Source organism: Natator depressus, chromosome 4 (genome assembly GCF_965152275.1).
Source record: "Natator depressus isolate rNatDep1 chromosome 4, rNatDep2.hap1, whole genome shotgun sequence".
Taxonomy (NCBI): domain Eukaryota; kingdom Metazoa; phylum Chordata; order Testudines; family Cheloniidae; genus Natator; species Natator depressus.
Window position 1 is genome coordinate 488,797 of NC_134237.1, and position 17,467 is coordinate 506,263.

Consider the following 17,467-nt stretch of genomic DNA (forward strand, 5'->3'; position numbering starts at 1 on the left):
AGAGCTTAATCTTGAAGCTAGATAGGTTTTTTGCCCTCACTGCTTCCCTTGGAAGGCTGTTCCAGAACTTCACTCCTCTGATAATGGTTCGAAACCTTTGTCTAATTTCAAGTCTAAACTTCTGCTGGCCAGTTTATATCCATTTGTTCTTGTGTCCACATTGGTACTGAGCTTAAATAATTCCTCTCCCTCTCTGGTATTTATCCCTCTGATATATTTATAGTGAGCAATCATATCTCCCCTCAGCCTTCTTTTGGTTAGGCTAAACAAGCCTAGCTCCTTGAGTCTCCTTTCATAAGACAGGTTTTCCATTCCTCGGATCATCCTAGTAGCCCTTCTCTGTACCTGTTCCAGTTTCAATTCATCCTTCTTCAACATGGGAGACCAGAACTGCACACAGTATTCCAGGTGAAGAATGCCTTTTATAATGGTACTAACACCCCCTTATCTCTACTGGAAATACCTTGCCTGATGCATCCCAAGACCGCATTAGCTTTTTTCACGGCCATATCACATTGGTGGCTCATAGTCATCCTGCGGTCAACCAGTACTCCAAGGTCCTTCTCCTCCTCTCTTACTTCCAATTGATGTGTCCCCAGCTTATAACTAAAATTCTTCTTATTAATCCCTAAATGCATGACCTTACGCTTCTCACTATTAAATTTCATCCTATTGCTATTACTCCAGGTTACAAGGTCATCCAGATCTTCCTGTATGATATCCTGGTCCTTCTCTGAATTGGCAATACGTCCCAGCTTTGTGTCATCCACAAACTTTATGAGTACACTCCCACTTTTTGTGCCAAGGTCAGTAATAAAAAGATTAAAAAGGATTGGTCCCAAAACCGATCCCTGAGGAACTCCACTGGTAACCTCCCTCCAGCCTGACAGTTTGCCTTTCACTATGACCCACTGTAGTCTCCCCTTTAACCACTTCCTTGTCCACCTTCCAATTTTCATATTGATCCCCATCTTTTCCAATTTAACTAATAATTCCCCATGTGCCACCATATCAAATGTCTTATTGAAGTCTAGGTAAATTAGATCCACTGCGTTTCCTTTGTCTAAAAAATCTGTTTCTGTCTCAAAGAGGGCGATAAGGTTGGTTTGGCACGATCTACCTTTTGTAAAACCATGTTGTATTTTGTCCCATTTACCATTGTCGTCAATGTCCTTAACTACTTTCTCCTTCAAAATTTTTCCAAGACCTTGCATACTACAGATATCAAACTAACAGGCCTGTAGTTACCCGGATCACTTTTTTTCCTTTCTTAAAAATAGGAACTGTGTTAGCAATTCTCTAGTCATATGGTACAACCCCTGAGTTTACCGATTCATTAAAAATTCTTGCAAATGGGCTTGCAATTTCTTGTACCAATTCTTTTAATATTCTTGGAGGAAGATTAGCTGGGCCCCCGATTTAGTCCCATTAAGCTGTTTGAGTTTTTGGCTTCTACCTCGGATACGGTAATATCTATCTCCATAGCCTCATTCCCATTTCTCATGCTACCGTTATCCCTAAGCTCCTCATTAGCCTCATTAAAGACTGAGGCAAAGTATTTGTTTAGCTATTGGGCCATGCCTAGATTATCCTTGACCTGCACTCCATCCTCAGTGTTTAGCGGTCCCACTTCTTCTTTCTTTGTTTTCTTCTTATTTATATGGCTATAGAACCTTTTACTATTGGTTTTAATTCCCTTTGCAAGGTCCAATTCTCCTTGACTTTTAGCCTTTCTCACTGTATCCTTACGTCTTCTGACCTCAGTAAGGTAGCTTTCCTTGCTGATCCCTCCCATCTTCCACTCCCTGTATGCTTTCTGCTTTTTCTTCATCACCTCTCTGAGATGCTTGCTCATCCAGCTTGGTCTGCAACTCCTGCCTATGAATTTTTTCCCCTTTCTTGGGATGCAGGCTTCTGATAGTTTCTGCAGCTTTGATTTAAAGTAATCCCAGGCCTCCTCCGCCTTTCGATCCATAAATTCTTCAGTCCAATCCACTTCCCTAACTAATTTCCTTAATTTTTGAAAGTCAGCCCTTTTGAAATCAAAAACCCTAGTCACAGATCTATTTTTGTTTATCCTTCCATTCCGTTTGAACTGAATTAGCTCATGATCGCTCGAACCAAGGTTGTCCCCGACAACCATTTCTTCTGTGAGGTCCTCACTACTCACCAAAACCAAATCTAAAATGGCACCCCCTCTTGTTAGTTCAGCAACTACTTGATGAAGGAATCCATCAGCTATCACCTCTAGGAAAATCTGAGCCCTATTATTATTATTAGCACTCGTCCTCCAGTCTATATCTGGGAAGTTAAGGTTTCCCATTATCACACAGTTGCCATTAGTATTTACTTCATTAAAAACATTAAAGAGGTCTCTCTCCATATCCAAATTAGATCCCGGCAGTCTATAGCACACCCCAGTCCTGTCTGGCTGATGTCAGCATCTGTCTGTAAGGTCACCACCTCCCCACCACCTTTGACCAATCGGCTGAGCTCCTGCAAAAGGCCTGTGTGATGTCACTGCCACCCCCCTCCCTTGCCGTGCTCATGTCCTGTCGCTGGCCAGACACTCTGGAGGTTGGAGCTGCTCCCTGGGGATCGCCCCACTCAATGAGGGTTCATTCTAGGAACAGGGCAGGATTGACTTTCTGTGGGCCTGGCACCAAACATGTTTGTGGACCCCCCTGGGGAATGAATAGGCCGGGGCAAGAGGACAGCGGGCAGGGTGGATTTGATTTAAATCACTCGTCAGGAAGTCTCCATTTAATCATGGTTTTCTACATAAAAGTGCATTCTTGTTGGTTGTTATAACCTAAATACACATTCTTCACAACTCAGATTTTGATGTAGGTTTCACTTTTAGAAGGGAAACACTATACATTTTTAAACCATGATTTATTTGGAAAACTTTTCAGATGAGTTTTACAGCTATGTCACAAAATGAATGAGTGTTTGGTTATTTCATTTACCAAAGGTAACTGAAGCAGAGATTTATGAAGTTATTGGGAGGTGAACTCTCTCCAATTCAACAGGTTAATCCTTAATATTTGGAGGATTTTCTTGCCAGGCTGTATTAGGAAGAGAACATCCCCAAACAGATATTTAAATTGCTTTATTTAACTAAAACAACAACATGAAGTATTCTGGATATTTTTCTTCAACAGCAAACATAATAGTTTAACAAAAAGCATATGTCCCTCACTTCTCACATTTATCTCCAGACTTCTTTTCCTTGTCCAGATCTATTCTGCCCCCAACAATCTTCTATTCATTGAACTGTTTGAAACTTGTCACTTTTAAAGAGAGGTAAGGGGTTGACCCTGTGTCCACATATTTGCAGAGGGACAATAGAGTTGAGGTCTGTTATTTCTCACCTCTCTATATTATTTATTTATTTAAAACATTTTTGCTGTTAACAAGCACATTACCTCTGGAGACACAAATCCACAGTTTGAGAACTGCAAAACTAAGCATCTCTGATGTACCTTAATTAAAACAATCTTTAGATATTTTTTCCTCAAAAATCCAATTTAAATTAAAAAAATCAGATTATTTGATTTTTTTTAAAAAGTCACTGATTTTCATCCACCCTCAAAGTTGGGCATGGGGGGCGGGGGGGAAGGATTGGTCCCCAGCTGGAGTGAGGCAGGGGATAGGGGCAAGATGAGCACAGTGGGACATGGGGGGAGGATTAGTCCCTGTTGACTGGAGCAAGGCAGGGGCTGAGGGCAAAAGCACAGTGGGGCACGAGCTAGGATTGGTCCTTGAAGCAAGAAAGGGGCCGGGGGTAAACTGCAAGCACAGCAGGTCTGGGGAGGGGGTAAACAGGATCCCCCCCACTCCTGCCCACATAGAGTGGGTACCTATCTTCTCCCTGGTTCGAGCCCATTCTCTTCATCTCACTCTGCACTGAGCTGAGGGTGGGGGGTGCACTGAGCACAGGGCTGGGTGTGAAGGAGAAGGCTGGGGGTTGGGGTGCAGGGTCTGAACAGGAGGTAGAATGAGGGAGGGGGCTCAGGGTTGGGGCAGGAGGTTGGGGGTGTGGAGCGCTTACCTAGGGCAGCTCCCATTCGGTGCGAGGGGTGCAGGTTGGTATGTGGGGGGGGGAGGGTGCAAGAGCTCCAGTTTGGTGCTCAGGGTGGGGGTGGGGATGTGTGGGGGGTGCAGGAGTCAGAACTGGGGACTGGGTGTGTGTGAGGGGGGTGCAGGAGTCAGGGCAGGGTGTGTGAGGGGGGTGCAGGAGTCAGGGCTGGGGTGTGTAGGAGTCAGGGCAGAGGGCTGCGTGTGTGGGAGAGGGCTGCAGGGGTCAGGGCTGGGGAGGTGCGCTGGAGTCATGGGGGTGCTCCCAGCCCCCTGCCCTGAGCGGTTCATAGGAGGGGGCTGGAGGGGGTATACCCCGATTCCACCCGCTTCCTCAAGGCCCTGTCCCTGCCTCTTCTCCATGTCCCCCTCTCTCTGCCCGGCACACCGTGGACCGGGGGCAGGGGGTGGAGGTGGGGCGAGTCCGCAGCGAGCTGCAGGGTGAGGCGGGAGCTTGGCTGCCAGCAGACTCGGAGCAGCAGGACCGAGCCCAGGGCGCAGCCCTACCAAGCTTCTCCCCCACAGGAGAGAGCGGGGGCGGAGAAGAGTGGCTGGGCCAGGGCCCCCCTTCCCCAGACTCCCTCGCCCCCCATCTCCAGCAGTCCGGCCGCCCCCCCCCTTTTTTTTTTGCACTTGGGGCGACCCTGATTCAGGTGTGCCTGGGCCCACCCCGTGCGCACGCCTCTGAAGCGAGCATTATTGTGTGATCCTTGAGAACCCCCGAGCTGTGCTGTCCCTGAGCAGTGTGAGCGGGAATTGTGTTTTTTCACACTGCTTGTGAACACACAGGGGTCCAGCTAGCCGGCTTTCAGCTCCCCCACTATAAAAAGTGATCAAGCCCTTCCTGTACCACAAACCCAGGGCCTTGAAGGGATGGGTCAGCGCGGAGAATTCAGGGCTTGCCAACAGGGGGACACTCAGCAAAATGAATTTTGATTAGTAGAAGGTGTGACTTGAAAGTGGATTAGTTAAATGGCATCGAACCCCTCACTAACCCCATCAAAGAACTGACCTACATAGCGCATCAGAGCTCAAAGCTATTTCTTTATGTTTTTTGGGAGAAAGCTACATATTCCACAGTCCACACCCCTCTTCAAATGAGAGTTTTGGGGAGGTTGCAGAGAGGTTCCCTGTGCCTCTCTGGTGACTTGGCTTCTGGATTCTCCTGGTCTTTACCTTCTCCTGCTCCTGCAGTGTTGATTTTCTCTCCCTCACCATCCTGCAGCCTCCTCCTTCTCTTCCTGTTGAAATAGCAGCAGCAGTTGCTCTGGTATCTTAGACCTTGTCTACTTCCTGGAACAGTGGGGGCCTATCCCCATTGGCCTATATACAGCCCCACTGTGTAACCCAGATGTGGCTGCATCTTAGTACCAAGACACCAGGGGTCACCGCGCCAGTGGAGATGGTACACACAGGCGACTGCCCTACGTGACCACCAGACGTCAGACTGTGCCCTGTGTTAGCTGGCTACCACACTTTACTGCCCCAAGACGTGAGGTACACAAAACCTGTTCTCAAACTGGGCCCCAGGGGTCACTGCAGCACTGGCCGGGGGGGCACATGCAGGGCACTGCCTCACGTGGCCACCAGGAGTCACTGCTGCAATGGTGGTGGGGGAATGATAAACAGGCCACGGCCTGAAGTGGCCACTACCACAACGGTGTGTGTCTGTCTGTTGTGGGAGGGAGATACCAAGAGGGCATAGAATCATAGAATCATAGAATATCAGGGTTGGAAGGGACCTCAGGAGGTCATCCAGTCCAACCCCCTACTCAAAGCAGGACCAATCCCCAATTAAATCATCCCAGCCAGGGCTTTGTCAAGCCTGACCTTAAAAACTTCTAAGGAAGGAGATTCTACCACCTCCCTAGGTAACGCATTCCAGTGTTTCACCACCCTCCTAGTGAAAAAGTTTTTCCTAATATCCAACCTAAACCTCCCCCACTGCAACTTGAGACCATTACTCCTTGTCCTGTCATCTTCTACCACTGAGAATAGTCTAGAACCATCCTCTTTGGAACCACCTCTCAGGTAGTTGAAAGCAGCTATCAAATCCCCCCTCATTCTTCTCTTCCGCAGACTAAACAATCCCAGTTCCCTCAGCCTCTCCTCATAAGTCATGTGTTCCAGACCCCTAATCATTTTTGTTGCCCTTCGCTGGACTCTCTCCAATTTATCCACATCCTTCTTGTAGTGTGGGGCCCAAAACTGGACACAGTACTCCAGATGAGGCCTCACCAATGTTGAATAGAGGGGAACGATCACGTCCCTCGATCTGCTCGCTATGCCCCTACTTATACATCCCAAAATGCCATTGGCCTTCTTGGCAAGAAGGGCACACTGCTGACTCATATCCAGCTTCTCGTCCACTGTAACCCCTAGGTCCTTTTCCGCAGAACTGCTGCCTAGCCATTCGGTCCCTAGTCTGTAGCTGTGCATTGGGTTCTTCCGTCCTAAGTGCAGGACCCTGCATTTATCCTTATTGAACCTCATCAGGTTTCTTTTGGCTCAATCCTCCAATTTGTCCAGGTCCCTCTGTATCCTATCCCTGCCCTCCAGCGTATCTACCACTCCTCCCAGTTTAGTATCATCCGCAAATTTGCTAAGAGTGCAATCCACACCATCCTCCAGATCATTTATGAAGATATTGAACAAAACCGGCCCCAGGACCGACCCCTGGGGCACTCCACTTGACACCGGCTGCCAACTAGACATGGAGCCATGGATCACTACCCGTTGAGCCCGACAATCTAGCCAACTTTCTACCCACCTTATAGTACATTCATCCAGCCCATACTTCTTTAACTTGCTGACAAGAATACTGTGGGAGACAGTGTCAAAAGCTTTGCTAAAGTCAAGAAACAATACATCCACTGCTTTCCCTTCATCCACAGAATCAGTAATCTCATCATAGAAGGCGATTAGATTAGTCAGGCACTGCCACACCAGGCCACCACGGGGAGGTCACTGCTCCAATTAGTAGTGCCTCAACTGGCCAACAGGGGGCACTACCTCAGATGTGGGAGTGCGGGGAGAGAAGAGGAAATCAAAGGCCACTGCCTCACTTAGCCATCAGCAGTCACCACCCAAATAGGGGATGTCATAAAAATAAAGGGAAGGGTAAACCCCTTTAAAATCCCTCCTGGCCAGAGGAAAAATCCTCTCATCTTTAAAGGGTTAAGAAGCTAAAGGTAACCTCGCTGGCACCTGACCAAAATGACCAATGAGGAGACAAGAGACTTTCAAAACCTGGGAGGAGGGAGAGAAACAAAGGGTCTGTGTCTGTCTGTATGCTGCTTTTGCTGGGGATAGACCAGGAATGGAGTCTTAGAACTTTTAGTAAGTAATCTAGCTAGGTATGTGTTAGATTCTGATTTCTTTAAATGGCTGAGAAAAGAACTGTGCTGAATAGAATGACTATTCCTGTCCGTGTGTCTGTTTTGTAACTTAAGGTTTTGCCTAGAGGGATTCTCTCTGTTTTGAATCTAATCACCCTGTAAGGTATCTACCATCCTGATTTTACAGAGGTGATTCCTTTACTTCTATTAAAAGTCTTCTTGTAAGAAAACTGAATGCTTTTTCATTGTTCTAAGATCCAAGGGTTTGGGTCTGTGGTCACCTATGCAAATTGGTGAGGATTTTTACCAAACTTTCCCCAGGAAGTGGGGTGGAAGGGTTGGGAGGATTTTGGGGGGAAAGATGTGTCCAAACTACGTTTCACAGTAAACCCAGTTAAAGTCTGGTGGTGGCAGTGGAAATTCCAAAGGCAAAGGGTAAAATTAATTTGTACCCTGGGGAAGTTTTAACCTATGCTAGTAAAAGTAAGCTTAGGAGGTTTTCATGCCGGTCCCCACATCTGTACCCTAGACTTCAGAGTGGGGAAGGAACCTTGACAGGGGAGACAAACACACACACACAGGGCACTGCCGCAATTGGGGGATATATAGAGGGTATTGCCCCACGTGGATGCCAGGGATTAGTGCCTGCCATAGCTGGCCACAGAGGGGGTGGGGGGCTACACACAGGGAACTGCCCCACTTGGCCACCAGTGCACATCCCTAGTCGGGGAGTGATGTGCACCAGGAACAGAGCTCACTGCCACAAGGGGGTTGGAAGATACCCAGGGTAGTACCTAACATGGCCACCCAGGCACCCTGCCACCTTGGGGGAGGTGAAGAACACACTTAGAGCACTGACTCATCTGGCTACCAGTGGTGCCTGGCCAGCAGGGGTCACTATCACAGTGCTGGGGGGGAGATACACATAGGGCACTATCCCACCTGGCCAGCAGTTGTCAGTGCCCCAACAAGAGCGATATTCACCATGCACTGCCTCACCTGGGCACCAGGGGGCCCTGCACCTTGACACCGACCCACACATACCCCCGGTGAGCAGGGGTGTGCCTGAGTGTTACTCTGCACTTTAAGGAATGAGGCAAAGGCTAATTTTACTTAAATTTCTGATGAAGAAAACTCTGAGTTACAACCCTCACCTTGCTGAGCACCTGCCCATAGCCCAGGGTCCCCGATGACAGCAGAGACCCCAGAACACAGAGACCCAAAGGGGAAGCAGCTTTTAGGTGAAGCAATGACAGACTCTGGGGAGGGGTTCTGGGGAAGCAGAGAAAGACCAACTAACTGCAGAGGGGAAAATCATAATCTATCAGGGAGAAAGAACTGACTCCGCGAGGACATCACACCAACTCCAGCCAGGCTGGGAGACCAGCAATTCGGGGCTGGAGCAGCTCCAGCTAGAGGCTGGGCGGAGGCAGGGGACCTCAGTCTCTCTGCTGAGCAGGCTGCTTTGGGTGCAAGGAGGGACAAGGAGTCCCCCCGGCCAGGGTCTTGCTGCCCAAGGAGGGGGAGATCTGGGGCAGTCTTTGGAGGAGCTGGTTCAGCAGCCATGAGCCCGCTGGCTTGGCCAGGCCTGAGCTCTCCAGCAGCACCCTGTGCACAGGTGTACGCACGGGATGGAGGCACCAGTGTAGCGCTACAGGGCCTGACTCTGCTGAGTGCTGCCTGAAAGAGATGGGGCAGAGTCCAGGGCAGATGGGGACAGGAGATGACAGGGCCAGCACCCATGAGCTGAACCCATCACACCTCTGGCCCGTGACGTCACCACCCGTCCCTGCAGCTCTCCACCTGTCCCGCTGTCCATCCAACCCTAAAGCCCCCCATCCGCCCCCACTGTATGCAACATACAGCCCTTCACCCATCTGCCTCACACACTCATCTACCTCCTCATGCATCCTGCCGGCCCTCTGGGTGTCCGTGCAGTGCCCAGCACAAGGAGGTGTGGACAGGGCCCGATTAACCTTCTGTGAGCCCGGCACCAAACATATATGTGGGTCCCCATGGCCTACAGACCCCTATGCCCAGCACTCCCTTTCACAGCCCCCCCCCCACAACTGCTCAGCACCCCATATTCCTGAGGGAATTCAGCACCAAACAATTAAAAATTCTGTGCACTATTTTAAAATTCTGCAAATGTTATTTGTCAATAAATGAATGTGGAAGCTCCCGCATGGCAGTGGGGAGCAGAGGCCACTGGCTGCGTGGAGGTGGGAGATCACCCTGCAGCCTTCCCCCTCCCCTCCCAGGATAGGGACTCGGCCGTGAGGCTGCACCCGACCCTGACACAGCGTAAGGGATAAACCTGCCCCAGAAACTCTTGGCCACTGCCCCTGCGCCAGGTGTGGGCAGACAGGCTCAGCCTGGCAGGATCGAACTGTGGAGGGGCTCAGTGTGAGGGGATCCCGGTGGGGTAAGAGGGTTCTGTGTGGAGCAGTCGGGCTGAGGTGGCTCACTGCGGGATCTGGATGCACAGGGGCTTGTTGGGGGGCTCCAGGTGCAGGCGCAGTGGGACTCTGCAGAGGGCTCCAAGTGAAGGTGGTTGGGGCTCAGCAGGAGGTGTGTTGGTGTGGGGAGCTCAGCGCAGGACGGGTCCGGGTGCAGGGGAGGTAGGGCTCATTGGAGTGCGGGTCCAAGTGCAGCAGGCTGGGGCTCTGTGGAGTGGGTGTCCGGGTGGCTTATCGGGGTGGTCCAGGTGCAGGGGAGATGGGGGCTTGTCAGGGTGAGGGTTTGATGGGCCTGCTTAATGGGGAGCCTCAGCTGCTGCCAAGGGGATGCTGCATGCCGGGCCCTCGCTTCCCCCTGCCCCCGCTTCCTCTATCCCCTTCTCTTCCCCACCCCGTGCTCCTTCCCTATTGCCCCAGCCCTCCTCATCCCACCCCCTTCCTTCGCTATGGCTTATTTCCCCCCGCTCCCCCCACCCCAGCACACGCATTCACTGCTGTACAGAGAACAGGATGGCTCCTCCCAGCACGCAGACGGGGAGCCCGACAGGCACTAGGACCCAAAAGGCAGCGCCCACCTGCAGAGTCAGCAGAACTGAGAGCTGGGGGTGTGTCAAGGTTCCTCCCCCACTCTGAACTCTACGGTACAGATGTGGGGACCTGCATGAAAACCTCCTAAGCTTACTTTCACCAGCTTAGGTTAAAACTTCCCCAAGGTACACATTAATTTTATCCTTTGACCCTGGATCTCCACTGCCACCACCAAACTCTAACTGGGTTTACTGGGAAACGTAGTTTGGACACGTCTTTCCCCCCAAAATCCTCCCAACCCTTGCACCCCACTTCCTGGGGAAGCTTTGGTAAAAATCCTCACCAATTTGCATAGGTGACCACAGACCCAAACCCTTGGATCTGAGAACAATGAAAAAGCAGTCAGTTTTCTTACAAGAAGACTTTTAATAGAAATAAAGGAATCACCTCTGTAAAATCAGGATGGTAGATACCTTACAGGGTGATTAGATTCAAAACATAGAGAATCCCTCTAGGCAAAACCTTAAGTTACAAAAAAGACACACAGACAGGAATAGTCATTCTATTCAGCACAGTTCTTTTCTCAGCCATTTAAAGAAATCAGAATCTAACACATACCTAGCTAGATTACTTACTAAAAGTTCTAAGAGGCCATTCCTGTTCTATCCCCAGCAAAAGCATCACACAGACAGACACAGACCCTTTGTTTCTCTCCCTCCTCCCAGCTTTTGAAAGTCTCTTGTCTCCTCATTTGTCATTTTGGTCAGGTGCCAGCGAGGTTACCTTTAGCTTCTTAACCCTTTACAGGTGGGAGGATTTTTCCTCTGGCCAGGAGGGATTTTAAAGGGGTTTACCCTTCCCTTTATTTTTATGACAGGGTGGCACTCTTTCCAACAGAGCTCCTACAGCCAATCAATCAGCACTGAACAAATATCACAACACTAACACCTTCCAGGCCAGATTTTAGCAGAGAGCCTCTAAGCCTCACTGCAGGGAACTTCCCCCCAGCAGCCCTGAACAGAATATCGCTGCCAGCCTCCAGCTCAGGGTTGAGCCTTCACTTCCTCCCATGCAGCTCTCTGAGAAAAAGCTCCTTTGGTTCCCCGAAGGGGAAAATCCACAAACAAACCTTCCCTTTGCTCTCACACCTCTAGGGACCCAGGACAGCCAGGTATCCATCCCAGCCCATGCAGGGGTAGGAGTTCCTGCTGATCCCTGTTGACAAACACTGACCTTGCGCTGCCCTGGGGGGGCTGGGGGAGCTGCCCCATTTTCCACACGTATGTCCTGTTTCTGGGAAGGAAGAACTACGGCCCTAGTGATAAGTCCCTGCTGCACCGTGCTCTGCACAATGCCAGAGCCTCACCGGGCCGGAGCCTCCTTTGTCAGCCACCTGCGAGAGGAGCAGGCTCGTTTCCACAAGACTTGGGGAGTTCGGAGAGACGGGGCAGAGGACGAAGTCTAGAGACACCAGTGGGAGCCCCATGCCCTGAGCTAAGAGAGCTAGTGCCCGATAAAAGAGCCTTCGCCGTAGAGCTTCCACCACCCGCGGCGGAGAGGAGGCAGCAGTGGCGGGGGGGTAGGGAGGAGGGGGAAAGGGGGAGGAGAGGAGCCCCGCGCCTGGCCAGCTGAGAGGAGCGAGCAGTGGACGGGGGGAGGGGACACGAGCCAGCAGGCAGGGGGACCTGAGGGCACATGGCAAGTGGAAGGGGCTGGGCCACGGCCCCTTCGAAGCATGGGCAGTGCCAGGTTAACAAGACCACCAGTGGCTCCATGGAGCCGGGCCCATGCTCAGAAGGGGCCCTGGCCTGCTCCGCATGCACTGCACCCCGAGACCCCACTGGTCCCCACCCCCGCTCACCATTTACTCCTCTCAGCCTGCTCCGTGGACGGCCAAGGGCTCCTCTCCACCCCGTGGCCCCCCTGCCAGCTTCTTTCTGTCCCCTGGCAGGACCCCAGTGCACCTCCAGCTGCAGGCCTGTTGGGCCCCACCTGTCTCCCCGGAGCTGAGCTGCCTGGGACTGATGCAGAAGCCTGGCCAGGCTCGGCTGGTTGGGGGAGGGCAGTGCGGGGGGAGGGGCTTGGCTGGGCCCCTCCAGGCAATGGGTCCTGATGGAGCCCGGCAGGGGCAGGCCCTGGACTGGCTGATTGCACCACTTCCGAGGGGCCAGAGCGATTCCCCGCCCCAGGTCCAGCTCTGGCGGTTCAGCCCGGCTGACACAGTCACCTCCCAGCAGGGCCAGTGAGTGGGGCCAGGAGGCAGGGCTTGGGGGAGCTTAGGTCACTAGAGGGCCTGGAGCCGGGGGATGCTGGGCTGTGAGGGGGCAGGGAACGTGTGTGTTGGGGCACTAGGGAGTGGGGGTTCTGTTGGGGGTGCTGGACAGTTGTGGTGTTGTGCTGGGCGCTGTGCATATTTCGCAGGGTGTGGGGCGGGGGGGCTGTGTGGCACAGTATGGGCCCACCCCCGAGGGGAAGGGGTACGCTGGCAGCACAGGGCTGGGTGGGCCATTGTGCATCTGGCAACTGCTGGTTCGTAAATAGTGCCCTCGTGCTGGGTGGAGCGGGGCTGCCCCTGCCATGCCATATTGCCCCTGACTGACCCCTCGCTCTGAGGACAGACCCCCCCCAGGGCCATGCTCCATTGCCCCCATGGGGCGCCCACAAATATGTTGGCACCGGGCCCACCAAAGGTTAATCAGAAACCCAGCACTGGGTGTGGACCCTGAGCGAGGCTTTTGGGTGATGTAGTAATGGAACTAGAGAGTGATTGGGGGGTTCTTGGCATCTCTAATCCCAGCCCCACTTCTCCTGTGCCCAAAGTCGCCCAAAGAGAGCGATCCACCCCTCTCCGTCTCAGACCCCACAGCGCAAAAGGCATGACTGGCCACTCACGCTGTGACCCAGTTACACCAATGAAGTCTCCCCAGACTCTCTAAGAAGATAGGGAGTGGGAGGAGCAACCCCCGTAGCCTGGCAGGCAGTACGCATCCTTCCCAGTAGGGCAGAGACCATGCCCATAGGCAGACAGACCCAGCCGAGCCCAGAGGAGACTGGGAGGGGGGAGCAGAGGAAGAGGATGTAGGCAACTGAACATGATAGGTGTTCATGAAAGGAGAGAGAGAGTTTGAGTGTGAGTTGGCCAACACAGTAGAGAAGACAGAGAGAGAGAGACAGAGAGAGAAACCTAGGAGGAAGGAAAGAAACTCAGAACAGGGAGTCACCCTCAGGGATCCAACCTTCTCCTGGGGAGCACACCCCACTCCTGGCCAGAGAGATGATCAGCCCCCGCAAATGGCAACATCATCTCCCTTGAAGCCACAGCTAGGCAGGAAACCCACACCAGCTAACGGGAAGTCCCTGCTTGGAGCCAGGGGGGCTGTGACCAGAGCCCTCCCCAAACCAGACACTTACCTCACTGACAGCGACAGCTGCTTCGCTCCCAGCTGGACAGGTCTTGCCTGGCATCAACAGGATTCACGCTCTCACTGCTCTCGCTCACTTCCCATCTCACCTCGGGGCTGGACTCCGTCCTCATGACTTCTTTCCCCTTGGTATTAAACACAACACAAGAGGGAAAGGAAAAGCAGTGGTGGCGAGGCTCCTCTTCTCGCTCCTCCCGCATCCCAGGGCTCTGGCTTCAACCCTCCTCCCATTATGCCATCACAGATACAATTAGAAATCCCCCCTCTGCACCTGCACCCAAAGGAGTCACTCTGCACAGGAGACGATTGTCTCTTCCCCCTATCCTTAATACCACGCGCAGCTCACGGCCTCTGAAGAAAACTAACCTGGGAAGAGCTGAGGAAGAGAGTGCCGTCACCGCTGACTCACACCCAGTGCTGGGAAAGGCAGAAAGCTCAGGACTGTTCATCTCTGCTTACCGGGATGTCCAACCTGCTCAGCTCCACTTCTTCCAGCTTCTCCTCTGCCTGGGGCTCCTGGGCGACTCATCTGCAAGCGCAGGAAATAACCGATGAGCGAGGCAGCCCTGCCCACAGGTCTACTGGTGCGCCAGAGCTCGGCCTCCCTCCGTCTCCCACATGCTCTGGAGCAGCCCCACGCGATGAAAAGAGACAGAGCCAACGGGCTGCGTGGCCAGTCACCCCACCTCCCCCATTGTCGCCTCCAGGACCCGCTATGATTCTCTTCCCTCCTGCTAGATGGTGCAGGCTCTCGAGACCAAGCCTGTGGGGATCAATGCGCACTTCTCCTGCCCATGGCCTGCAGTAGGAGGCACGACAAAGAGAGAGAGAAGGTGCGCTGTCCAACACAGAAGACAAGACAGAGAGAGAGGGAGAATAGGAGAAATTAAAGTCACTCAGCACCTGGAGTCACCCTCCTGGATCCAACCTCCTGCTGGGCTTCGACACACCCCTCCCACCAAGAGAGATGGGGAGTCCCCAAACCAAGCACTCCTCTCACAGACAGAGACAGCTGCTCCACTCCCAGCTGAACAGGTCTTGCCTGGCATTAACAGTGCTTGCGCTCTCGCTCGCTTTCCATCTCTCCACCAGGACAGACTCTGTCCCCACCCCCCTCACCCTCCAACATACACACACACACTTACACACTTCTTTTCCCTTGGTGCCAAACACAAGGCAAGAAGGAAAAACAAAAGTTATCGTCACACTCTGCCATGATGGCGAGGCTCTGCTTCTTGCATCTCCCACACCCCAGGGCTCTACCCTGAACCCCCTTCCCATGATGTTCTGGGAGCTGCAATTAGAAGCACCCCAGTGCACCTGCACCCAAAATCGTCACTCTGCACAGGAGACTCTTGTCCCTTCCACTGGTCTGAACCCCGCAGAGCCCCGGGCCCAGCTGGGATGCACCTTATTATTCTTGAGTACTGGGGCGCTTGTCCTCTCCTTCCTATCCCTCTTGGACTCCATCTGTTAGAGAGGACAGGGAAGTGTTACAGACACAGACACCCTCCCCCAGCTCTCTTTGCGCCCTGGGCTCACACCTGGTTGTCTCCCCAATCCCTGGCATTGTCCAGCATGTCTCCCTCCACAGAAGTCACCTGGCCTCATCTTAGACGCCATCTTCATATCGCTCTTCTCCTTCCCAGAGCTCCTGCTCTGCTCCTCAGACCCGTCTGTCCTCAGCTCTGCAGGCAGAGGGGAAGGGGCACCGTGGGATCACACACGCCCCATTGCAGACACCCCGTCGCATCCACAGGGCTCCCAAACGGTGTCACCTTCGGCCAAAAACCACACCCCACCCTGAGGGAGCAAAGAGTCTTTGTGAGCCCAGCACACACCAGACAGGAAAAGATTCACACCCACACCCAGCCCAGCCACATTAGGAGCTTGCCCCCCCCTTCCCGGCCACGGGGCTCATGGACGGAGAAGTTTGGTGGGCTGTGGGGGCCCCTGAAGGACTAGCTCAGCGTGTGAATGAGTGACCAGGATATATTTGGGGGGCGGACTGTGGGGTTGAGGTGTCCAGGGGGACCCAAGGGAAGGGAATGGGGGATTCGAGGTAGAGGAGGGAAGGGTTACCAAGGTGCACTGTGGGAATAGGGGATTTAGAGACCCCAGAGGGGACGGGTGGGGGTGTGTTTGAGGGCCCCACGGTGGCTGGAAAGGGGAACCCGGCAGGTTGGGGGGTAGTAGAGACGGGCGATGAGGAACCTGGCACGCTGGGGATGGACGGGGGGAGGGGGGACGGGAAAGGGGGGCCAGCAGTGAGGAAAGGGGGGGGAGTCCGTGGGGCAGGGTGCTGAGGACGGGGGAGGAGCGGGGGGCGGCAGCACATTTCGGGGGACGCTGGGGGCCGAGGGATGAGGAAAAGGGTTGGGGTGACCTGGGGGGAGTTTGGGGAGTGGGGTCTGAGGGATCCCCCGGATGGAGGGCGGGGCTGGGGGGACCTGCGGGGGGCTGGAGGGGTGTCGGGGCCAATGGCTGAGGGGGGGACTGTGGGAGGCGTTGGTGGGGTGAGGGAGCGCGCGGGGGGGGTGAGGGGTCGGGGGTGCAGACTCGGACTGGGGCAGGGCAGGGTCGGGGCCGGGCTGATTGTGGCGCGTGGGCGACACGCAGCTGAGGACGGGAGAGGGACACGCTCCGCCCATGTCACCCTGCGCCCGCCCCGTGGGGGCTTCTGACCTTCTCCTCATGGCGTCCTGAGAGCAGCCCTCACTTCCTGTGGCCGCAACTTCCGCTTTGAGCAGGGAGGTCTGATGCCGAAAGCCTGGGCAGACCATGGCCAGCCCCGCCCTGGCCACTGGGAGAAGGGTCCGGGGCCAGCCCGGCGCGTGGCGCCTCTCCCGGGGGCCCGCGGAGGCCCGTTCCCCTTCCTGCCCCGGCCGCAGCCGGTGTCTGACCCCCAGTGGAGCAGGCGACCAGCTTGGCTTAACAGTGAAATCCTTGCTGATCTTCAACACAAAAAAGAAGCTTACAAGAAGTGGACGACTGGACAAATGACCAGGGAAGAGTATAAAAATATTGCTCGGGCATGCAGGAGTGAAATCAGGAAGGCCAAATCACACCTGGAGTTGCAGCTAGCAAGAGATTTTAAGAGTAACAAGAAGGGTTTCTTCAGGTATGTTAGCAACAAGAAGAAAGTCAAGGAAAGTGTGGGCCCCTTACTGAATGAGGGAGGCAACCTAGTGACAGAGAATGTGGAAAAAGCTAATGTACTCAATGCTTTTTTTGCCTCTGTCTTCACGAACAAGGTCCACTCCCAGACTGCTGCACTGGGCAGCACAGCATGGGGAGGAGGTGACCAGCCCTCTGTGGAGAAAGAAGTGATTCGGGTCTTAGAAAAGTTTAGAAAAGCTGGTTTAGAAAAGCTGGACGAGCACAAGTCCATGGGGCTGGATGCGCTGCATCCGAGAGTGCTAAAGGAGTTGGCGGATGTGATTGCAGAGCCATTGGCCATTATCTTTAAAAACTCATGGCGATCGGGGGAAGTCCCGGATGACTGGAAAAAGGCTAATGTAGTGCCCATCTTTAAAAAAGGGAAGAAGGAGGATCCTGGAAACTACAGGCCAGTCAGCCTCACCTCAGTCCCTGGAAAAATCATGGAGCAGGTCCTCAAGAAATCAATTCTGGAGCACTT

The 17,467-nt window shown here is 53.4% G+C and overlaps 1 long non-coding RNA gene across 5 annotated transcripts; it reads right to left on the minus strand.

Annotated features, from left to right (window-relative positions):
• Positions 1-4,715: 4,715 nt before the first annotated feature.
• Positions 4,716-15,814, minus strand: LOC141986099 (uncharacterized). 5 transcript variants are annotated; one of them, XR_012639191.1, is made up of 6 exons: positions 15,372-15,814; positions 15,238-15,297; positions 14,514-14,626; positions 14,194-14,356; positions 13,817-13,952; positions 4,716-5,321 (listed from the first exon to the last, which is right to left on the minus strand). It is a non-coding gene; the product is annotated as an uncharacterized LOC141986099 (long non-coding RNA). The 5 variants fall into 5 exon arrangements; XR_012639190.1 differs by having other exon boundaries at positions 4,721-5,321; positions 15,429-15,813; XR_012639187.1 differs by lacking the exon at positions 14,514-14,626 and having other exon boundaries at positions 4,725-5,321; positions 15,429-15,805.
• Between the last annotated feature and the right edge of the window lie 1,653 nt (positions 15,815-17,467).